The sequence below is a fragment of the Gopherus flavomarginatus genome, chromosome 5 (assembly GCF_025201925.1).
Source record: "Gopherus flavomarginatus isolate rGopFla2 chromosome 5, rGopFla2.mat.asm, whole genome shotgun sequence".
NCBI classification, from domain to species: Eukaryota; Metazoa; Chordata; order Testudines; family Testudinidae; genus Gopherus; species Gopherus flavomarginatus.
In genome coordinates this window covers 3,934,182-3,957,350 of record NC_066621.1, presented here as the reverse complement: position 1 = coordinate 3,957,350, position 23,169 = coordinate 3,934,182, and the positions used below count along the sequence as shown (strand labels likewise).

Genomic DNA, 23,169 nt, shown 5'->3' with positions numbered 1-23,169 from the left:
GCCCCTCCCCAGCCCTTTGTCCTCCAGCTGGTCACACCCGGCTGGCTTCCTGCGGAGGGTTTGGCCATCCCTGGTCGTCAGTTGCTAGGTATGAAATGTCTACGCAATTGGCGTGACCATTGTCTTCTCAGGCTCTCCATGGGCATGGGGGCCAGGCCAGGCATCAGTCACACCTGCGAAGAGTAAAAAGCGTTCCCACCCCGCACACCTAGTTAACCATGCACCACATAGGTGAAACTGAGGCACACGCAATAGTCATCCAAAATATTATGAAAAATTCCCGCTTGGTCACAACAATACACTGCAATCACACCTGTCTTCTTTTTAATAAACCACACACACTGAGCTCCTTAGTGTCCATCGCTTTGCGAGAGAGTTCACGTCCCATATTGTTCTAATCTAGCATAGCACAGATCTCTCATCCGCTTGGGATAGAACCTAGGAGGCCTGTCTCCCAGCTTCCCCCAGCCGCTCTAACCACTAGACCCCACTCCCTCCCAGAGCTGAGGACAGAACTCACAAGCCCAGACTCTCAATCCCACATGGCTGTTATAAGGTGATGTTCTGAGTAGATCATCAGGGTGCAGACCCAGAGGGTCAGTGGGGGGCAGATGTTGGGAAAGGAAGATCCACAGCATCCTGGGCAGGGGTGGGGCAGGGGCGCTATTCTTTGGGGATGTCAGGGCTGAGGCGGACATTGGCACAGTCGCTCTGGCCCAGCCTGGCTCCAACACCGTCCCTTGTGTCCTCCATCATCTCCTTGTACTGGCGCTTGAAGAAATTGAGCTGGTAGGAGACAGAGGGGAGAAATGGTGAGAGCCGGATGGACAGACTCACATCCTGGGTCAGAGGGGATGGGGGTGTGGGACCCTCTCCCCTCCCCCACAAGCTGGGAGAGCCAGAGGCCCTGCCCCCAGGGTGATGGGCTGTGGTGGAGGGGTCCAAGCCCTACCCCCCTCACCTTGTAGAGGGCTGCAGTGATGAGAGCCAGCAGGACCAGGCCCCCCACGCTGCTGCCCACGATGATGGGCAGGTAGTTATAGACCTCAGAGCGCTCCACCACTGTCTGCACCTGGGGGAGAAGAGCTATGAGATGGGGATCCAGGAGTCCTGGCACCATCACCTGTCCCTGCTCCAACACACCAGACCCCACTTCCTCCCAGAGCAGGGACAGGACTCAGGAGTCTTGGCTCCCAGCTCTAACCACTAGCCCATGCTCTCTCTATCCTGGGCACAGTCACTCTGGTACCTGGCGCTGGACGAATCCCTCCTTCTGGGTGTATTTCTCTTCCTCGTATTCAATCCGGGCCTCACTTACCAGACTCACTTTCTGCTGCTGAGTCTGGAACAGAGAAATTCACTGTCCCAGACCAGAAATGACACAAACCAGCCCGGAGCATTGTTCCAGGGGGACCCAGAGCAATTTACAGGCTGTTCACAGAGGGATCCCTTGCCCAGCACTGTGATGCAGCCAGCTCTGGGGAGGGTCTCAGGGGCTGTTCACTTGGGGAGATCTCTCGCATGGTGCCGGGAGGCAGAGGCAGCTCTCGTACCTGGGAGACCCACTGGAAGCTGACGTTCCCTTTGATCACAAACTCCAGCGGCTGCTGCATTTCCAGGGAGGCGATTCTGCACCGGATCTTCTTACAGGTGGCCACGGAGCAGTCCTGGGGGTGGGAGGATATCGCCGGGTGAGGTGGGGGTGTGTAGGGGCTCAGCATGACCATGAGGCTCTGGGTCTGTCTATAGCAGGGGTCCCTCCTCCAGCCCAGCCCCCCACTTGCTGTCTGTGTTAGTGAGGAGGGGAAGGGGCTGCTGCGGCCAGCACCAGCCTGTACTCACCAGCAGGGGGCGCTCGCTCATCTGCTTCACAAAGTCCTTCGAACCAGCTGTTTCAGCTTCACTGTTGCACTGGGCCAGCTGGGGCTGGAGAGGGAGAGAGACATGGTGTTAATGGGGGCGGGAAGGGGACATGGGGCTTTTCCCCTCTAGGGGCGGCAGCTACAATCCAGCCCCAGGGCAGGGGAATGGCTGGCTGTGGGGGGGTCGGGGGGAACACGTGGCCTATCCCCTCTAGGCAGCCTGCCCCAGCAGGGGGCACTGTAGGGCAGAGAAGGCGTCACTGGGCCCATCTCACACACACAAGGGCAGGGAGAGGCAGGTACCTTGGAGGGACGACCTCAGAGGCGTCCCACACCCGGACCCCGCTCAGCTCCACGGGGAACTGGAACGTGACCGAGATGGGGACGCTTCGCTGCCGCAGGTTCTTGACCTGAAAGAAACAGACTCTCCATAGGAAGAGAACCAGGAGCTCTGACCCCCAATCCCCTATTGAATCCACAGACCTCACTCCCATCCCTGAGCTGGGATAGAACCCCAGGAGTCCTGGTTCCCAGGCCACCCCCACCCCTCTCTGCTCTAACCCTCAGACCCTACTCAAGCAATTCTACTCTATCCTCCTCCTCTGAGCCCTCCCCCCATTCATCCCACCCCCACACACACTCTGAGCCATTGGCCTCACCTCATACCGATGTGTCACTGGCCCCACTTGCCCCTGCCTCCTCGGCTGGAAAAGTTGACATACTTGGTCGACTCCTCGAGGCTGGGGGAGGAAAAGGGTGGAAGGAACAAGAGAGATAGGAGTGGGTGAGTGTAATGAAGAGTGACAGTGGGGTGTCATGTCCAGAAGGGGGCGCTGTGCTGCAAGGAGCAGGGGTCTCAGCAGGGGGCGCCCGCTCCCCACCTCCCCGTCTCCGCACTGACCTACCTGGTGAGGATGATGAAGATGCCATACTTGACCGGCAGCTCCACCCAGTGAATCATGCGCTCAGTGATGGGGCCACCATTGTCACTAGGGGGAGGGGAGGGCAAAGGAGAGAGAAGTGAAGAGAAACTACCAATTAACTTTGCAGAGAGAATGCACCAGAGTCCACTGCCCTGCACAATATTGGTCTGCACTGCAAAGAACCATACTCCTGCTTTGCTCTATATATCGCTGTGCCACGCAACACTGCCCTGCATGGAAATACCCGTGCCCTGTACCCTAAATACTGTATTGCACCATACACCGCAAGTCTGGGTTATACACCACTGTACTGCACTGCAATATATGTCACTGCAGAATACCATATTCCATTGCACTGCACCATACACCACTGCCCTGCCCTGCTTCATACATCACTGCACTGCACCATACACCATTGGTTTGGGTTATACAACACTGCACCATGGTGCAGCCTACATTGCAGCACTGTGCCATATGTCACTGCCCTACACCATACTCTGCTGTGGTGCACCATATGCCACTGCTCTGGTTTATATCCCACTGCACCACCTTGCAGTATATGTCAGTGTACTGCACCATAATCCACTGCACTGCAGTGCACTATATGCCAGCGCTGTGGATTATACAACATTGCATTACCCTCCAGTTTACATCATTGTACTGCACCATACTCCACTTCTTTGGGTATAGATCACTGCACCACCCTGAAGTACAGATAACTGTACTGTGCCACACAGCCCTTCCCTGAGTATATAGCGTTGCACAACGCCTCTTAGCATGCATCACTGCCCTGCACCATTACACCACGGCTGTCTGCCCTGGGGCAGCATACTAGCCATCATCAGCCAGCACGGTGTATCATGCATTGGGCTGCATCACACTGCTCTGTCTGGCTTTATGGCATCTGCCACTCAGCAGTGCCACACATCACCGTGCTGCACTGCAGCCGAGGCCACTGAGCTGCTGTGCTCTCCACTCAATGGCATCACTGCATGGCATGCCACTGCCCCTCCACACCATTGCATTTCACTGCACCAGGCACTGTGGAACTGCCATTGCCCCACACATCACTGCAATGCCGCATGTATAACTGTATTGCACTGCAGCATACAGCACTGCAATACACCTGACTGCATTTCACTGGAGCACACATCACTGCACTAACCTGCAGTCTGCACCAGGAGCCACATACCATACGCTACACATCAATGGACTAAACCATGCACCACACTCCACTGCATTGCCCTACACATCTACCTCTCCACACTGCCTCCCACGCTGCCCTCTGTGGCCTGCATGCCCCCCTCACCTGCTGGTTTTGGCTGTGATCTGCAGACTGTCCCCCAGATCAGCTTTGGGGGAGACGTCAAAGATGGCGATGAAAATGGCCTGGAAAACACATGTGGGTGAGAGGGAGCCATGCTCAGGGCCTGGGGAACTGCCAGAGAAAGCAGGGGATGGGCAGTGACAGGCTACCGGGGTGTGTGTGCATGTGCACAACCATACCTCGGCCCCGCTCCAGAAGATGGGGTGGTTGATGTGGCAGGTGCTGTTCCTCTGAGTCTGCTCCTCAGAGCCCATGGCCGAGCTGCACTGAACGGTCATGGGCCTCCTGTTAGACTGAGCACAGGGGACCAGCTAGTGAGAAACGCAACCCACAGTATCCCTACTGAGCCGCTCCCCTGCTCCCTGCAGCATGGCGCCCCTGCCGAGCCCCCCGACCTGCTCTCTGCAGCACAGCACCCCCTACTGAGCCCCCCTGCCTGCTCCCTGCACCATCCCCTGTGTCCTGCCTACCCCCCATGTCAGCAGTGCTTGGGGGGATTGATGGTACCTGGCGAGCAGCAGGACCCGGCGGTAGGACAGCGCGGCCGGGTAGAAGAACTGCACCGTGGTGCTGTAGGAATTCTCGCCATGGTTCTGGATGGAGACGGTGGTGTTGAGTTCAGGGGTGACCCCCCACCACCAGGGTGCTCAAGCTAAGGGGGAGAGAAATGGTTGAGCTTCCTAAGGGAGGCCAGTGCCCCAGCATCGCTGCAAGCTTCCTCAAGGCAGTGTCCAGCAGAGGGAACCCGTGCTGTGAGCTCCCTGTAACAGTGCCCAGATGAGAACCCCACACAGCCCCTAATGCCACACTGGGGTAGTGGTGCAAGCTTCTTATAAAAGTGCCCAGCTGGGGCCCCCAGTGCTGCCAGCTTCCTATATTGGTGCCCAGTCAGATGTCACAAGGAAATATGGGGGATCTCCAGCTGGGTGGTGCAGATCTGAGGCCTGATCGAGCTGGACGGGTCCCACTGTGGAAGTTATCTGCGGGGAAGGAAGACGGGGGTGACTTACCCTGAGAAATTGAAGGAAATTTGTAGTTCATCAGTGCAGACTCTGTCACTGCCACAGTCCTTCTCAAACGGGAGCTAGAGAGAGATCCCAGGGGAGGCAGAGAAGGGAGCAGGGGTCAGGGTGGTTATGAAGGGACTGGAGCAAAACTCAGCCAGCATTGTCACCCATCAGATAACCTCAATCATCACCACTACCAGCAGTACAGTCTGAAACAGCATCACCAAGAACACAACGGCTGCATTCGCCCCCTACACCGTTACCTGCACCACTGCATTCTCAACCTCCCACCAGCACCAAGACAGTCTGAGCAGACAGCTCCACCAGCAACAGAACCGCTATGCCTCAACCAACACTGTCAACAAGTGCCCTACAATCTCAACCACAACCAGCATCAACATCAACACAGTCTGAAGTAACACCACCACTAGCAATATAGATGCAACAACCTCTGCCAATGCTAGCACTCCCACTATAGTCTCAACCACCACCTCCACCACTACCTACATTAAAGTGTCAACCAACACTGTCACAATGACATAACCACTACAACCTCAGCTAAAATTGTAACCAAGATCATTACAATATCACCAACCACCGCTACCAATATAGTCTGAAACAACAGTTACTGGCACAGCCACTGTAATTACAACTAATGCGGTAACTAACAGAATTAAAATCTCAACCATAATCGAGTGTCAATAGAGTCTGAAACAGTACTCACCAACCAGTCACCCACAACAACCACAAACTATACCACTACAATCACTGCTACCCATCAGTATATTCTGTACCAATACAGTAACTAACACAACCATTATGACCTCAACCAACACTGTCACCAATACAACTACAGTCTCAACACAGCCACCACCACAAATAGTCTGCACCAGCACAAGCAACAAAGCCACAACAACCTGAACCAATACTGTCTGACCATTACAGTCTGACCCAACATCACCCATACCATAATGACTACAACCTCAAACCATACTGTCACCGAGATCACTACAGTCTGAACCAACATCACTAACACAACTACTTCAACCTCAGCTTACATTATCACCAAAAGCACTGCAGTCCTAACCAACAACACAACCAATTCAACCTCACCCAGCACTGTCAGCCACATTACAATTTTACCCATCACCACAGAACATCAATACAGGCTACTCCAACACTGCAACCAAACCCCCATCCGCTACAAGCATCTTTGATACTGTCACAAATTCTATTGTGTGGCCCTGGCAGCCTTACCAAGCCTGCAGTCATCACGGTGGAGTCCTCACTCAGGATGGGTTTGAGGTTGCTGGCAGTAGTGATGGGTTCCCCCATCAGGGTGTAGTTGAGGCGCAGGGTGATGGGGGTCAGCGTGTCCTCAGGGCAGAGCTGGGGAGACAGAAAGACACGTCAGGCCCCTAAAGGGAAAGCGGGACTGGGTGGGACCCAGAGAGTGGTTTGTTCTCTGGGTGATTTGGGGGCAATGGACAGGGTTGGAGGAGGAGACACAGCAGTAGGGGAAGGAGTTAGGATCCCCCAAACTCACAGGTAACATTATCCGGTACGTCTCACATCTCGTCTCGATGCCAAGCTGCAGCTCCCTGCTCAGGACGGGGCTGCTGGAGTCAAAGGCGGCTCGAACCTTCGTCCGCCTGGGGTCCAGGGCAAGGCTGTACTGGATGGTGCTGAAGATCCTGTTGCCTACGGGGGGAGGGGAAACAAGGGACAGAGAGAGACTGAGAACAGGAATCCCAAGGACAAATGGGACACAGGCCTTTCCCCTCTAGGGGGTGCTGGCTCCGATCCATCCCCAGGGCAGTGGACTGGATGGCTCAGGGGGGAGGGGAGCAGGGGGTGGGTTTGGTCTGACCTAGGCTGTCCATGGTGCTCTTAGTGACGGTGAAGCAGACCTCTGCCCTGCTGGCCTCTGTGTTGAGCTGCTCCTGCTCCTGGCAGTTAAATGATGAGGTGGGGATGGTTGAGGGCTGGAAGCTGATGGAGACCCGGACTCTGAGCACCGGCCGGGACCTGCCATGGGGGGAACAGAACCATCACCCAGCTGCTCTCTGCAATGAGGCCAGGCCCCCTCCCTCCCAGAGCCTCCCACCCAGCCTGGATGTGCTCATAACACTCCAGGGAGATGGGTTATGGACACACAGCTTTGCTTGAGGAGATGCTGGGGATTAGAAGAAGGGAGCAGCAGAGCTGTCATTGTGCCATTCTCCAGCAGGGGGCAGCAGTGACACACACACGCACACACACACAGTCTGTGACCGCCACATGGAGCAATGCAACAACACAGAGTAACTCACTTCAGCAGCAGAACCTGCCCTTGTGCTCCCACCGCGATGTCTGGCAGCCCATCCCCCGTCAGGTCTGTCCCGCCACTGACGGCCTGGCCAAAGTAGTGCAGCCTGCTGGGAAACAGCGACCCCTCTATGCGCTGTGGGGCAGAGAGAGCAGTAAGGGGTGGGGAAGGGGCGGCTGTACTGTATAATGGGCACTAGGGGGCAGCGGAGGGTGAGGGGTGGGGAAGGGGCGGCTGTGCTGTATAATGGGCACTGGGGCAGCAGAGGGTGAGGGGTGGGGAAGGGGCGGCTGTACTGTATAATGGGCACTAGGGGGCAGCAGAGGGTGGGGGTGGGGAAGGGGCGGCTGTACTGTATAATGGGCACTAGGGGGCAGCAGAGGGTGAGGGGTGGGGAAGGGGCGGCTGTACTGTATAATGGGCACTAGGGGACAGCGGAGGGTGAGGGCTGGGGAAGGGGCGGCTGTACTGTATAATGGGCACTAGGGGGCAGTGGAGGGTGAGGGGTGGGGAAGGGGCGGCTGTACTGTATAATGGGCACTAGGGGGCAGTGGAGGGTGAGGGCTGGGGAAGGGGCAGCTGTGCTGTACAATGGGCACTAGGGGGCAGCAGAGGGTAAGGGGTGGGGAAGGGGCGGCTGTACTGTATAATGGGCACTGGGGGCAGCAGAGGGTGGGGGTGGGGGAAGGGGCGGCTGTACTGTATAATGGGCATTAGGGGGCAGTGGAGGGTGGGGGGTGGGGAAGGGGCGGCTGTACTGTATAATGGCCACTAGGGGGCAGTGGAGGGTGGGGGGTGGGGAAGGGGCGGCTGTACTGTATAATGGGCACTAGGGGGCAGCAGAGGGTGGGGGGTGGGGAAGGGGCGGCTGTACTGTATAATGGGCACTAGGGGGCAGCAGAGGGTGGGGGGGGAAGGGGCGGCTGGCTGTATAATGGGCACTAGGGGGCAGCAGAGGGTGAGGGGTGGGGAAGGGGCGGCTGTACTGTATAATGGGCACTAGGGAGCAGTGGAGGGTGAGGGGTGGGGAAGGGGCAGCTGTATTGTGTAATGGGCACTAGGGGGCAGCGGAGGGTGAGGGATGGGGAAGGGGCGGCTGTACTGTATAATGGGCACTAGGGGCAGCGGAGGGTGAGGGGTGGGGAAGGGGCGGCTGTACTGTATAATGGGCACTAGGGGGCAGCAGAGGGTGGGGGCGGGGAAGGGGCGGCTGTACTGTATAATGGGCACTAGGGGGCAGCAGAGGGTGGGGGGGAAGGGGCGGCTGGCTGTATAATGGGCACTAGGGGGCAGCAGAGGGTGAGGGGTGGGGAAGGGGCGGCTGTACTGTATAATGGGCACTAGGGAGCAGTGGAGGGTGAGGGGTGGGGAAGGGGTGGCTGTGCTGTATAATGGCATTAGGGGGCAGTGGAGGGTGAGGACTAAGAAAGGGGCTAATAGCCACAAGGGGACCATGGGGCCCCTATAACATCCCTTCACTAGTGTGTGTTGGCCCCACCTCCCAGGAGCTGGGCTCACCTGTCTGTACTGGGGACTGAGGCCTCTTCTTTGCCCATGGAAGATGTACAAGGCCCCGCGATTGTCATTCTCCATGGGGGCCCCAATGGCCACGTCCATCTGTCCGTCCCCGCTGATGTCCCCGATTTCGGACATGCTGGCCCCAAAGCGCCCGAACGCCTGCCGTGTCTGCCCCTGCAGGGTTCTCCTACACCTCAGTGTCGCCCCCTGCAGGCCAGATTCAGAGAAGCACATGGAAAATAGATCAGCATGGACTGAAGGTCAGTGCCCCCTACTGAGCCTCCCCATGCCTCTCCCAGCAACAGAGCACGCTCTAGTGCTGCATTGGGGCCAGCACACACTGCCAGGTGAGCCTCTACCGAGCCCCCCACCCTGCTCCCTGGAGCACAGGGCCAAGGTATCACTGTGTTTATTTTCATAGTATCCCAGCCCCAGGAAGCCCAGGCCATCCACCTTTCCCATGGCCCTGCTTGTCTCTCTTACCTGCCAGCTAAATAAGCAAATATAGACGCGCCCTCCATTCAGAGGAGTATAGTACGTGGGAGCTCCGATCAGAACCAGGTCTGTGTTCCCATCTCTGTCGAGGTCCACAGCGCACAGCGTACCCCCAAAATACGAGCCGACCTGGAGGGACAGAGAAGTCACTCCTCCATTTTAGTCACTTCCTCCTCCTTCTCCCACTGAGTCGCTCACTCCCCACCCTGCTGGGAGCAGGATTCAATCCCCATGTTCATTCCATCCTCTCCCTCACCCCCCCTTGCACACAGCAGGTGGTGTTATTCATGTAAGTTTTCTTTCTAAGGGAACATAAAGGCAGAGGTCGGCAGCATCTTTCAAAGGTGCTGAATGCTCGTTGTGGTGCATTTCTTTTTAGAGGCTGTGCTTGATTCACTGAGCCACTCTCTTATAATTCTGTTTAGCTGGAACGTACAGGCAGTTAGACCTTGGAGAAACATATAGTGTTAGCTGAGGTGAGATCCTTTTCAGACACCATGCATATTATCAGCAGTTTTTAACCCTGTCTCAGTCTCTTTGTATTAGTCTTATGAGTTCTGTCTAAGGCCTGATCTACACTAAACAATCAGGTCGGTATCGCTATGTTTCTCAGGGGTGTGAAAATCCCCCCCAACCCCCGAACAAGGCAATTAAACCATCCTAACCCCGGTGTAGTCAGTGCTAGATTGATGGGAGACTTCTCCTGTCAACCTAGCACCCACCTCTTGAGGCGGTGGATTAGCTATGCCAATGGGAGAAGCACTCCTGTTGGTGTAGATAGCATCTTCACTGGAGTGCTACAGTAGCACCGCTGCAGCAGAGCAGTGGAACTGCTGCAGGGTTTTCAGTGTAGACACGCCCTAACTGAATGTAAGAGCAATGGGATACTGGAGACATGCTGATTGTCAGCTGCGGTGCAGTTCTCTAAACCAGTCAAATTTATCCCTTGCCTGAGAGTACGTTTACACTACCGGAGTGATCGATCTATTGGGAATCGGTTGATCACATCTACATGATCAGTCGATACCTGATCACTCTGCCTTCGACCCAGGAACTCCACTGCGGTGAGAGGCGGAAGTGGAGTCTACGGGGGAGCGGCAGTGGTTGACTCGCCGCCGTCCTCAATCGACCTAAGATACGCCGACTTCAATTCTGCTATTCACGTAGCTGAAGTTGCGTATCTTAGGTTGAACCCCTCACCCCAGTGTAGATCTAGCCTGAGTCTTTCTGATTGGCCTGGTCTACACTAGGGGGTGAGGTCGATATAAGATACACTACTTCAGCTATGTGAATAGCATAGCTGAAGTCGGAGTATCTTATTTTGGCTTACCTCCCATCCTCACGGTGGGGGATCAACGGCCGCGGCTCCCCGTCGACTCCGCTACCGCTGCTCGCTCCAGGGGAGTTCCGGAGTCGACAGGAGCGCGTTCGGGAATTGATATATTGCGTCTAGATGAGACACGATATATTGATCCCCGATAAACTGATCGCTACCTGCCAATTCGGCGTGTAGTGTAAACATACCCATTGAATCATTCCTGAAGGTGAAGCCAAGTACGTGGTGTCAAAACCTTACAGGCTTCCTCTAGTCCCCCTCACCCCCACACATGCTCCACATTGTCTGTAATGTTCCCTATACCTGCTTCCCCTGCAGCTCCCATCTGGGTGTCCAGTCCCCGCCCTTGGAATCCCGGCTGAACAGGATGACTTTGCCGGTGTGTTGGTAGCGAGGGGCCCCGACCACGTAGCTGCTCTGCCCATTGGCTGTGACGACCTGAGACGAATAACCTCAAAGGAAGAGAGAGACGTGGGGAGATGAGATGGGAAACAGCCATACAACAGTGCTGCACAGAACTTTCCCAGAACTGAGATGCAGCCACCTCTAGGGTGGGGTACAGGGGTAGTTTACTCAGGCAGCCCTCACCTGGTGCTGAGATGTAGCTGCTGCTGGGGTGGGGCACGTGGGCTGTTTAAACAGGTAAGGGAAGGTCTGTGGGTTTGTTCTTACCGAGGTAAGCATCATTCATGTCAGTGGAGGTTCTGGATACGTTGATGAAGCTCGGCTTCCTGCTGCTCCCGTACAGGTATATCCCACCGGACCAGTCATAGGCTCCCACCGCTCCCAGCACAGGCCCGTCCTAAACCGACACGCATGGCAAAGGGGACTGATTACAGGAAACAAATTCAAAATGATCTGGACAAATTGGAAAAATGGTCTGAGGTAAACCGGATGTAGTTTAATAAAGACAAATGCAAAGTGCTCCACTTAGGAAGGAACAATCAGTTTCACACATACAGAATGGGAAGAGACTGTCTAGGAAGGAGTATGGCACAAAGGGATCTAGGGGTTATAGTGGACCACAAGCTAAATATGAGTCAACAGTGTGATGCTGTTGCAAAAAAGCAAATGTGATTCTGGGATGCATTAACAGGTGTGTTGTTAACAAGACACGAGAAGTCATTTTTCTGCTCCACTCTGCGCTGGTTAGGCCTCAACTGGAGTATTGTGTCCAGTTCTGGGCACCGTATTTCAAGAAAGATGTGGAGAAATTGGAGATGGTCCAGAAAAGAGCAACAAGAATGATTAAAAGTCTTGAGAACATGACCTACGAAGGAAGGCTGAAAGAATTGGGTTTGTTTAGTTTGGAAAAGAGAAGACTGAGAGGGGACATGATAGCAGTTTTCAGGTATATAAAGGGTATCATCAGGAGGAGGGAGAAAACTTGTTCACCTTAGCCTCTAATGATAGAACAAGAAGCAATGGGCTTAAACTGCAGCAAGGGAGATTTAGGTTGGACATTAGGAAAAAGTTCCTAACTGTCAGGGTGGTTAAGCACTGGAATAAATTGCCTAGGGAGGTTGTGGAATCTCCATCTCTGGAGATATTTAAGAGTAGGTTAGACAAATGTCTATCAGGGATGGTCTAGACAGTATTTGGTCCTGCCATGAGGGCAGGGGACTGGACTCAATGACCTCTCAAGGTCCCTTCCAGTCCTAGAGTCTATGAATCTATGAATCTATGAAATGGACAGCACAGGAAATATTTACGAGACCTCTCCCCTACCTGCAGCACAGCACAGCTTAGCATGGCACTGGGGACTGCCAGGGGAGAGAATGCCCCCTTCTGAGGTCCCCGCTGGCAGGACAGCCGCACTCTCAGGCACTGTGGGAAAAGCACCTTCTACGCTGCTCCTCCAGCTCTCTGGGTTAATAAAGGGCCATCTGCCTTTCAGGCACTAACCCAGCCTGATGCTATTTGGGCTGAAAGTTCCATCAGGGCCCCAGCGCACGACAGCGTGGGACACGCCCCGGGGCCAGGCGTCACTCACAGGGGACAGCAGGGAGCTGAATCCTTCCTGAGACATCTCCAGCTGGAAGGAGCTGCCGCTCTGGGACTGGGTGCCTGGGGGGAGAGACAGACAGACAGACACGGGAGAGACCATCACAGATGGTAAAGGCCCCATGTCCCACGCCCTGAGCCAGCCCTTCTCCCCACCTTGAGGATGGATTGGCCCCAACGTCCCCTAGAGAGAAGTCCCTGTATCCCATTCCTCAGTCCCTTGAGCCAGCCAGTCCCCTGCCCGGGGAGCCCCAGATGAGAAAGGCATTACGGGGATCTATGGAGATAGATCAGTAGATGGATGTTGGATGGGGAACGAGAGACTATTTGGGGCCTATGTGAGCTCTGGATTCCCAGCTGCTCCCCGAACCATCTCAGACTTGAAAAGCCATTTCTAGAGCCCTAGGGCCAGTGCGGCCCCTCCCGCAGCTCTGGTACCTTCGATGGCGAAGATCTTCTCCTGCAGCTGGCTCTGGATGTCCTGGAGGGCGTCGAAATTGTCCACTTGGAAGACGTGCTCGTCGCTGGGCTTAGAGGCGATCTCATGGAGCTCTTGTTGGGCAGTATCACTGGAGAAGGCGTTGCCGACCTTAATGGAGTAGAGGGAGGTACAGGGGAGACCAGGGCATCGAGGTCAGTCATAGGCCAAGAACCTGGGCAAATACTCTCCCGTCCCAAGCCCTGCTGGGGCCTCGAGAGGTTCCACTCAGCCAGTGCCATGTGCCGCTCCGGGGTGTGGGTGTGGGAAACACTGGAGCTGTGCTGTGATAATCTACACTCTAACGCCAGTCATTGGTTCAATACTTCTTCCCCACGGGATAGTAGATGCCATGCACTAGCTGACATGAGGGTTGAGTGACAGGTCAGCTTAGGGAGGACCAGAGCCATTGTTTGATCCCCAAGTGCATGCAGAAAATGAAATAACAGTACTGAGAACGGAGTGATTTTGTAAAATCCTGGGTCTGTGGGAGAATGTGTCCCAGGAACCCCTTGGTCAAGTCATCCCACATGTGGGTCACTAACCCTACCCTGCATCCCTTGGAAGCACACAAAATGTCAAGGCCATCGGAGTGGGCATGTGGATTGGAGGGCAGTGAGAATACCCCACCTTAGACTAGACAACACTGCTCAACCTGACCAATAGCCGCTCATTCTGGCTAGAGAAACTCCAGCTCTGCTATAGCGCCACACCCTGGCGCAGTTACAGCCTGGCTTCAGTTCGTCTCCCCAGCCTCTGTGCCAGTGCCCTCCCATGCTTGATGGGAGCATCCCCCCACACCACCACTGTATCCCTGGACACGAGCTCAGATCCATACTAGTTCTCCACAAGGCTGCGGCTCACCCCGATGGCGTAGCGGACGATTCCAGCTCTCTGAGCCTCGGGGACGGCGTCTGAATAAGAAAGCAGGTCTCCAGTTTTCTTCCCATCTGTGATCACAATGAGAACCTTGGTGGCCTCATCCCGAGCGCCTCTCCCAGAGGTGAACAGCTCCTGCCTGGAAAAAGGGGGGTTGGGAATGCCTGGGAGGGTTATTGATACGTAACAACCCCTAGGGCTCATCCTCTGCTTTGGCACTGCAGATCTCAAAGTTCTTTGCAAAGGAGGTCAGTGTCAGGGTCCCCACTTTAATAATGGGGAAACTGAGGCTCCAGGAGGGGATGTGACTTGCTTAAAGTCACAACACAACAGAGGCTCAGAGTTGGCAATAGAATTCTTGTGTCCCGTCTCCAAGTCTCCCCCCCTCCCCCTGCTTTAACCTACTAGTCCCCACTCCCCTCCCACAGCTGAGGATAGAACCCAGGAGTCCTGAATCCCTGTCCCTTAGCTGGTATGTCCTTGCAGCCCATTCCCTGTGGAGTCAGCACGGGGATGAGGGTAATACCTACACCACTTTCTGGATGGCACTGGCTGTGTGTGTCCAACCCATGAGCTGCACAACTGGCCTGACAAGGTCATCGGGGTCGTGACTCCCCCTGTACTGTGAGAAGTCGAAGTGCTCTGTAAATCTGTGCGAGTACTGCATGAGGGCGAACTGCAGGAGGAGGCAGAGGAGAAGAGAGAAAAACAATCCCAGGGGTGGAGGGTAAGAAAAGCAGGAATCAGACTCAGTTAAGGGCTGAGGCAAGTGACCAGGATGTAGCTGGTTCTGCAGGAATTTTTTCCTGGCTTTGGATCCAAAATCCCATTGCTGCTCCCTACAGCAGAGCGCCCCCTAGTGCCACACTGGGGCCAGCACTGACTGCAAGGGGAGCATGCCCCTACTAAGCCCCCAGCCCTGCTCCCTGCAGCACAGCATCCCCTGGCGCTGCACTGTGGCATTGTGGTCAGCAGTGACTGGGAGTTCGCCCTCTGGCAGTCCTCGGGGTACCTAGTCAGGGTCCAGTCTCTGCCCGTTACCTGCGTGTCGGTGCTGCGGAAACGCTTCATAATCTCAGAGAGAAACGTCTTCATCTTTCTGAAGTTTTCTGGTATGATGCTGCTCGAGCCGTCGATGAGGAGGGCTATGTCTGTGGCACGTCTGGGGCACTCTGAGAGGGACGGGAAAGAAGTACGTCCAACTCCTGACTCAACTCCACAAACATGGAGAAAACTCAGTGGAAAGAGCTAGAGCAGATCAAAGGGCCCATCTAGCCTGGTTTCCTGCCCCCCTCCCCCGCTGCCCCTGCCATCAGTGACCCCTTGGTGCTGCTCCCGGGGCTGCCCCATACCTGCCAGGGTGTCCGGGATGCGCTGGAGCTGCCGGAGGCTCTGGTCCAGGAGGAAGCAGTAGCCGTTGATGTACATGTTCTCCCTACAGGCCCGGTGCACCATGGGGCCACACACCTGGGGCACGAGAGAGGGACGGGGTCAGTAGATGCCCCCTGAGGAGAGCACTGGGGGTGAGGGGAGTCTGCTCCCCCCATGGATATGCAGGGAAAGGCACCGCCAGGCCAGGAATCCCCACTGGGCAAACAGGATTGCAAGACCCAGCACCTGCCTCCCAGAGAGAGGACAGGGGGACATCACCTAGTCACCCCCACCCTTCACAATGTCATCACACAGTCACTGTCCCCATGGCGATGTCACCCGGTTACCCCCATCCCTCACAACATCACGTCTCAGTCACTATCTCCATGGCGATGTTCTCCTCCTCCCTGCTGTTTCAGTGCACCGTTCTGGGTCCCACCATCCCCCAGACAAACACCACACCCTCGCTGTAGACACAGTGTTGTTATCTAGTTACCATCTTCAGCATAAGGCCATGGCCCAGTCTTTCTAGTGGTTAGCACCCGCCTACACACGCATTGTCATTCATCCCTCACCATGGTGACAATGCCGTGTTCTGGTGATGGTGACATCATCCGGTGACCACCCTCTACTTGCCATCAGCGCACAGAGCTCTTGTTGTGGGAAGATCACCCACTCCTGTGATATCAGCCCATCCCCCTCGCCAGTGTCACTCAACCGTGAGCCTCCTGGTGAGAGCAGCACACAGGCACTCAAGTCCTGTGGTAACATTACCCGCCTGGCGTGTGGTGGGTGCACAGTCGGTCAGGCCCTACAGTGTCACGGTGCTGACATTTTATCCCGCTTCTATTGCTGGGGGGAGGAGAATCCCGTGGAATTCTGGGGGACAGGGCAGAGACGCACCCAACCCCCTGGGTATAACCCACAGACAGACACTTCCCCACCCCAAGGGGTGATACCCACCAGAAGATTGGAGCCCCAGGCAGCCAGAGACAAACCGAGGGACATGTTCACAGCATCGGGGGGCCCTGAGAGGAGAAACATGCCAACACCAGGGTGAGAAACCTTCTCATTGGATATGTTTAGTCCTGCATATCTCTGAGTCATTTTGCACCCCCTCTTCCTTGTGCACCCCCGAACCCTCCCTTGCAGGGAAGTGATGGCAGATTGTTGCATGGAATTTAGAAACCCAGGAGTCCCTGATTCCCAGCCTCCTCTGCTCTAACCCACTAGACCCTACTCTCCTCCCAGACCTGGGATGGAACCCAGGCATCCTAGCTCCCAGACCCCCTGTGTGAGTTATCACTGCACCCCACAGTACAAGGTGCCCCTACTCTGGATGGGTATCTCCTGGCATTGTCTGGAGCCTGGGTCGCACTTGTAGACTTTGCCAGTTTCATTCACGTCTCCCATCTGCAGCGGGGCCCCAACGATCAGCCTGTGGGGAAGAGAGCAGAGGGGGGCTTAGGGGATGCCCTGTCACCCCTGGGTAGTGGGGCCCAGGCAGGGCAGCGCAGCCAGATGGGCCCCTCAGGGGTGGATATGAGACACATAGCTATAGGGCTCTGAGCCTGCCTGCAGCCCTTACCCCCCAGCGCTGGCTCTCCCGAACTGCACCACGCTCTGCCCAAACCCCCTGGCTGCCTCCTGGAAGGTGATGGGTCCCTCCACATCCATGCTGAATCCATGGCTCAGGGCCAGCACTGAGGGGGTCAAACAGCCACGTTAGTTTTCCCCATTGAGAAGGGGCCACTGGTGGGGGCTGAGGGGCCAGCCCCTCCTGGGTGTGGGACTGATTCTGAGCCCCCCCACTGTATCCCCACTCCTCTCCCAGAGCTGGGGACAGAACCCAGGTGTCCTGAGAGCCCAGCTGCTTCCATTCCCCTTCCTGAAGGTTAGGCAATGAGCAGGTGTGTGCAGGGCCCCAGGTTTTCCCCACCTCACCGGCTGGCAACTCACCTGTGCCCAGGTAAATGAGCAGACGCAAGGGGTGCATCCTGGGTTGGGTACGGGGGGAAGCTGGAGGTGGGTTGACTGCTGGGAGGTCTGAGGGCACTGCGGAGGAGATAGCTGAGTGCAGAGGAAAGAGAATTGATATTGGTGCCTTATGAAGGGAGAGAGAGACCCGCCCGGGGGAGGGGACAGGAATCAGGTGAAAGGAAAAAGAAAGTTAAACTGAGCGGGATAGACACGCCACCAGTGACACTGACAGACATGGGCACGTACAAAACTGCACTGCGCCAGACAGTCACAGGGAGAGAAAGACAGACCCAGACCCACCCCTACACCGAGTGCTCGTCTCCAGGAGAAAATTATTCATCACCAGGAATACATCTATGCTGAGCTGCCGCTAGGAGGTTACCCCTTTGATGCTAACATAGGCAAGGCTTTTCCACCCAGCCGCCCCTCTCCTGATCCAGCCGGGCCCCTGGCTCCGCACACCCGGGGCAAGTTGAGTGCAGGGTCTCGCTTCACTTGGCCAATATGCTGCTCCTAAACCAACTGTTGTCCCCTTACGAAAACTGCCAGTACCAAAAAAAGGGAAAGGGTGGTTGGGAAATCAGGACCCTGAGACTGACAGTCCCCAGGAACAATGGGGAGAGGTCAATGCTCCGGGTCAGCCTGATTGACAGGGCGGGCAGGCTAAAGAGGGAGTCAGGAGGGTCCCATCCTCTGCACTGAGCTGGAATTGCCTGGGTCAGACAGAGTGGGGCCGAGCTAAGGCGAAAGAGGGAGTCCAGGCTGAGCTGGGGAGCAGAGCCCTGCCAGATCCAGAGAGGCCAGAGAAGCAGATCAGTGCTGGGAGTAGAGTCACAGAAGCAACCCACAGAGCAGCCCTGTGCTGGGAGCTGGGCTGCAGCAGCCAGAGCCAGAGGGGCCAGAGAAGCAGCCCATGGAGCTGGAGGCAGAGCAGCAGCAGCAGTGCTGAGGCCCAGTGCTGGAGCTGGAGCTGGGGCTGGGGCTGGAGCAGTCCGGAGCCGGGTGCAGTGAGCACCTGGGGAAGCGAACCTGGGCAGTGGGCCCAGCACAGGCCAGACTTGGAGGGGGATCATAACCCCGATGGGGCGGAGGCAACGCTGGGCAGAAGGGTCCTGCCACCTAGAGCCTGAGGGCGTGTGGCCACCGCCAGAGCAAGTGTCCGACCTGCAGGGGCCTGGAATGTGTGAGGAGCAGACAATGAACTGCCCTGACATCCCAGAGATGCTTGTTGTGGTGTCCCCATGCCACAGAGCGGGGTGACGGGTTTTCCTTCAACCTGTCCCATTTTTTCCTTAAATTTTTTAAATTGGTTGTTGTTTAATAACCTGTACATGCTTTGAACTGTGTGTAATGATCAGTGGGTCAGGGAAGCATCCAGTGCGGAGAGAGCACCCCGGAGTGGGAACACTCTAGCCCCTGCCCTGAATGACCACCGCAAGGTGGGGAGTCGAGCCCCCCCAGGAATCCTGGGCCAGCCTTGTTGGGGTTACGGAGGACTCTGCCAGACAGGCGAGTGGATGGGGAGCCCTCGAGGTCAGGCAGCCTCTGAGTAAAGGAAGAGGGAGTGAGGACTCAGATCCTTTCACTAGCCCATTTCACCGGGGCCGTGTATAAGCCAGAAAAGTTCCTCACAATAGCAGGACCATTTCCCTGCTTACATAAGGTCAGAGTGTCCACTCAGGGGGGATGTTCTGGTTTGGTTGAAACAGTTCCAGTTAAACTGGGGCATGTTGTGTATGTGGCCAAAGTCAGTGACAATGTCCCATGCAGGCTTTCACACAGCCACAGTGAGCAAATCCCACACAACCCACACCGAGACAACTACACCCTCAGCCTTACACACAGCCAGAGTGAGCAAATCCCACACAACCCACACCGAGACAACTACACCCTCAGCCTTACACACAGCCACAGTGAGCAAATCCCACACAACCCACACCGAGACAACTACATCCTCAGCCTTACACACAGCCACAGTGAGGCAGCCACACACACAACCTTACACACATCTTCACAGATACAACCTCACCCACACCCACAGTGAAACAACCACACACAAAGCTGTACCATATGGAGAGAACTGCACTGGGACAACCACATACGCAACCACACACATCTGCACTGAGACTTTCCCATCTGCCACTACTCTCCCCACACACAAGTGTCCGGAAAACACACACACACACACGCAAAACTCTTGGGCTTCTCTCTGTCTTTTTACACTTTTGTAGCCATTGTATAACTTGGCATAACAACAAAGAATTGTTGAATTGAGCCAGTTGTATCTCAGCACTGGGTGGGGGATCGTTGTATAAACAGTCCCTGTGCACCACCCCAGAGGCAGCTGCATTTCAGTGCTGGCTGAAGGATCTCTGTATAAACAGCCCCTGTGCACACCCTAGAAACAGCTGCATCTCAGCACTGGGCAGGGGGTCCCTGTATAAATGCACAGCCTGGAACGTGCTTTGTTCTTCTGCAGGTTGACAGGCATGAGGGTATGAAAGATGGTCCCACAGAGCCTAATCCTCTTTCCAAAAAACTCCATCTGTGGTTTTATCACTTCCCTTTCTCCCTTGTTGTGCTGATTTGCTCTGGGGACAGTGGGGTGCATGGGCCCCGGGCTGGGTTCCAGATTATAATAGGAGACATTATAAACCAGGATGACTCACTGAGTTCTGAACTCTCTGCATTCCCATGTCTATTTCTACATCTCTCTCTCTGGCAGCCTCTGCACTAGACCTTTTGCCTTAAAATTCCCACCTGTTGATGCCACCTCTGGGGTGCGGCATGAGGTCTGTTTATACAGAGATCCTTGCCTGGCATTGAGATGCAACCGCCTCTGGGGTGGGGTGTGGGGGCTGTTCATACAGGGATGTATCACTCAGAACTGAGATCTCCAGCTGTTCATAGGGATCCCTCACCTGGTGCTGAGATGCAACCACCTCTGGAGTCGGGTAGAGGGGCTGTTTATACAGGGATCCCATGCCTGGTGCTGAGATGCAGCTACCTCTGAGGTGAGGCTTGGCAGAAGTGGACACTGTATCCAGAATAAACAGTTTATATCTGGTACCGCTTTTGTAGCAGCCTCGATTTCTCTCCCTGTCGGTCTCTATCTACCAGCTCTTGCTCGTTTCTTACAAACACCGTGGGCTGATCTCTATATTTAAACTTCCTTTTCCTCTGCCCTCGAGAAAGGCAGATCTGGTGCATGCATGCGGCCATTTCCAAACCCTGGATGCTGCACGTCTGCAGCATCGCGGTTGTGGTCGTGGCACTTCCCTCCTCTTTGTGCTCTCCGACCAAAGCTGTTTGTGATGGTAAAACATAAGCAGCTGCCCGTCTCAGACAAAGGGCAGCTGAGCGGGACATGCAAAGGGCTCTGCAAGTGCTGCTGAGCTAGAGAAAGGTCAGAGGGTTACGAGAGCGAGTGGAGGCGTGTGTTAGCTGAGCTCCAACCATTGATGACTAGGGCAGAGAGGGGACAGTTTTGCAAAACTCACGAAAGTGGCACCCGTGGCCCCATGATCATAGTGTCTGAACACCTCCCAATGTCTCCCATAGTTACCCTCACACTCTCCTGTAGGGGAAGGCAAATATCCCCATTGTACAGATGGAGAAACTGAGGCACAGACAGACTGACTTGCCCGAGATCACATAGGAAGTGTTAGCACACCAGAGAATTGAATTTCTGTCTGCCATGTCCTCAAAATTCATAAGCACGCTGTATTTAACTCACGGGTACTGGCAAATTCCCTTAGATGCCCAGGGGGAAAAAAATCTGCTTTCCTAGTGGAATCGGGTCTGTAGGAATTTTAGGTGTTCCCTTTTGGATTTAAAGAAGTCTGGCACAATCCTCATGATGCTTATTAATGAGGTGCTGCAGGGTTAAAAACATCTGCCAAAGCCTGTCTAGATGACTTGGGTATTTTCAGTAGCTCCTGGCCAGATCACATGTACCCTCTAGCATTGTGCTACAAAGGCCGAGAGACGCCGATCGCACTGTCAAAGTTTCCAAATGCAAGATGGGGTCAGCAGAGGTCTCCTACCTAGGACACAGGTTGGGCAGTGGATTGTTTGCTCTGGCCCATTAAGAGCAGAGCCCATTAAAAGCTGCCTTTAAAACAGAGAAGCAGCTCCAGTCCCTTATTGGTCTGGCCAGCTATTACCCTCTGGTTGTAAAAGAGTTTAGTGATACAGTGGCTCCCATAAGAGACCTTACAGAAAAGAGAAAACTGGACAAGCTAGTCTGGACAGCAGGGCCGCCCGGGGGAGGGGCAAGTGGGGCAATTTGCCCCAGGCCCAGCAGGGGCCCCCACAAGAGTTTTTTGGGGCCCCTGGAGTGGGATCCTTCACTCACTCCAGAGGCCCCGGAAAACTCTTGCGGGGCCCGGGCCCCTGGAGCATCTTCGGCGGCAATTCGGCAGTGGGGGCCCCCCGCCGCCGAAGACCCCAGGCCCCCTGAATCCTCTGGGTGGCCCTGCTGGACAGAGGCCTGTGAAAAAAGATTTCAGAATATAGAAGAGGCTGGCTGCCGAAGGAGCGGGCAGCCGGCTCTGGGGACTGAGGACTGAACAAGGGACTGAGGAGAGGCCCGGTGGGGAGTTGTTCAGTGTGGGCTGCTGGAAGTAGGAGGCTCCCTGAACTGGGACAAAAGAGGGATCAGAGGGCTCTGTGCTCCGGCCTGATTACGGAGTTTCTATGCTGTGTTCCAGACATCTAATAACCCTGTTGCTTTTGCAGTGCTGCCTGAGAGTCACTGCGGATGCTGACGGTGGGGGTCACTGCATTGCTCCGTTTGGGGGTACAGGTCTCTCCCAGGTGTCCAACTCAGGCAGACTCGCTGCAGGAAGCCCACGGTGTGTAGCAGGGGTGCTGAAGGCTCCGCGGTTCAGTTCCAGGAGGTGGTGAAGCCAAGTGGCTGACCCCAGTGAGAGAGCGTGACCCGAAGGGGGCTGACACGCAAAGGGCTCCTGCCAGGGACTGTTCCAGAGCCGTGTGAGAGCACCGGGCCTGTGGATCTGTGATCGCACAGGCGCCAGCTTCCTCCAGGCCCTAGGGGTGCTCAACGTCCCACTCTGCCCCAGGCCCCGCCCCCACTCGATCCCTTCCCCCTAAGTCCCTGCCCTGCCCCATGCCTGCCCTCCCAACCCTTCTCGCACCCCTACCCGACCTCTTCCCCGCCTCTTGCCACTCCTGCCCCACCACCGCCCCATCTCTTCTCCCACTCCTGCCCCACCCCATGCCCCACACCCGCCCCACCCCTTCTCCCACCCCATCCGACCTCTTCCCCACCTTTTTCTACTTCTCCCCCACCCCTGCCGCACACCCACCCCAGCCTTTCTCTCAAGCCCTCACCCTGCCTCTTCCTGCCCAGTTCCGCCCCCTCCCCCGAGTGTGCCCCCTTCTTACTCCTCCGCCCCCACCTAGTGCCTTCCGCATGCCGTGGAACAGCTGATCACACTGGCCCCTAGCCACACCCCAACCCCCTTTCCCGCCCACAAACGCACCCGCTGTATATGGGGACAGTTTCAAACGACCCGAGACCTCAGGCAAGGCAGGCGAACGACTCCGAGAGCTTGGCTTTATTAGACGTCATCCAGTTGCACCTCGAGGCCCTGACTGAGACGGGGACCCTGGTGCCGCACAGAACCCAGCTGAGATCAAGGCACCCCATGACTCTG

The 23,169-nt window shown here is 55.8% G+C and overlaps 1 pseudogene; it reads right to left on the bottom strand.

Annotated features, from left to right (window-relative positions):
* Window positions 1-299: 299 nt before the first annotated feature.
* Window positions 300-17,546, bottom strand: LOC127052911 (integrin alpha-D-like; annotated as a pseudogene).
* Window positions 17,547-23,169: the final 5,623 nt, after the last annotated feature.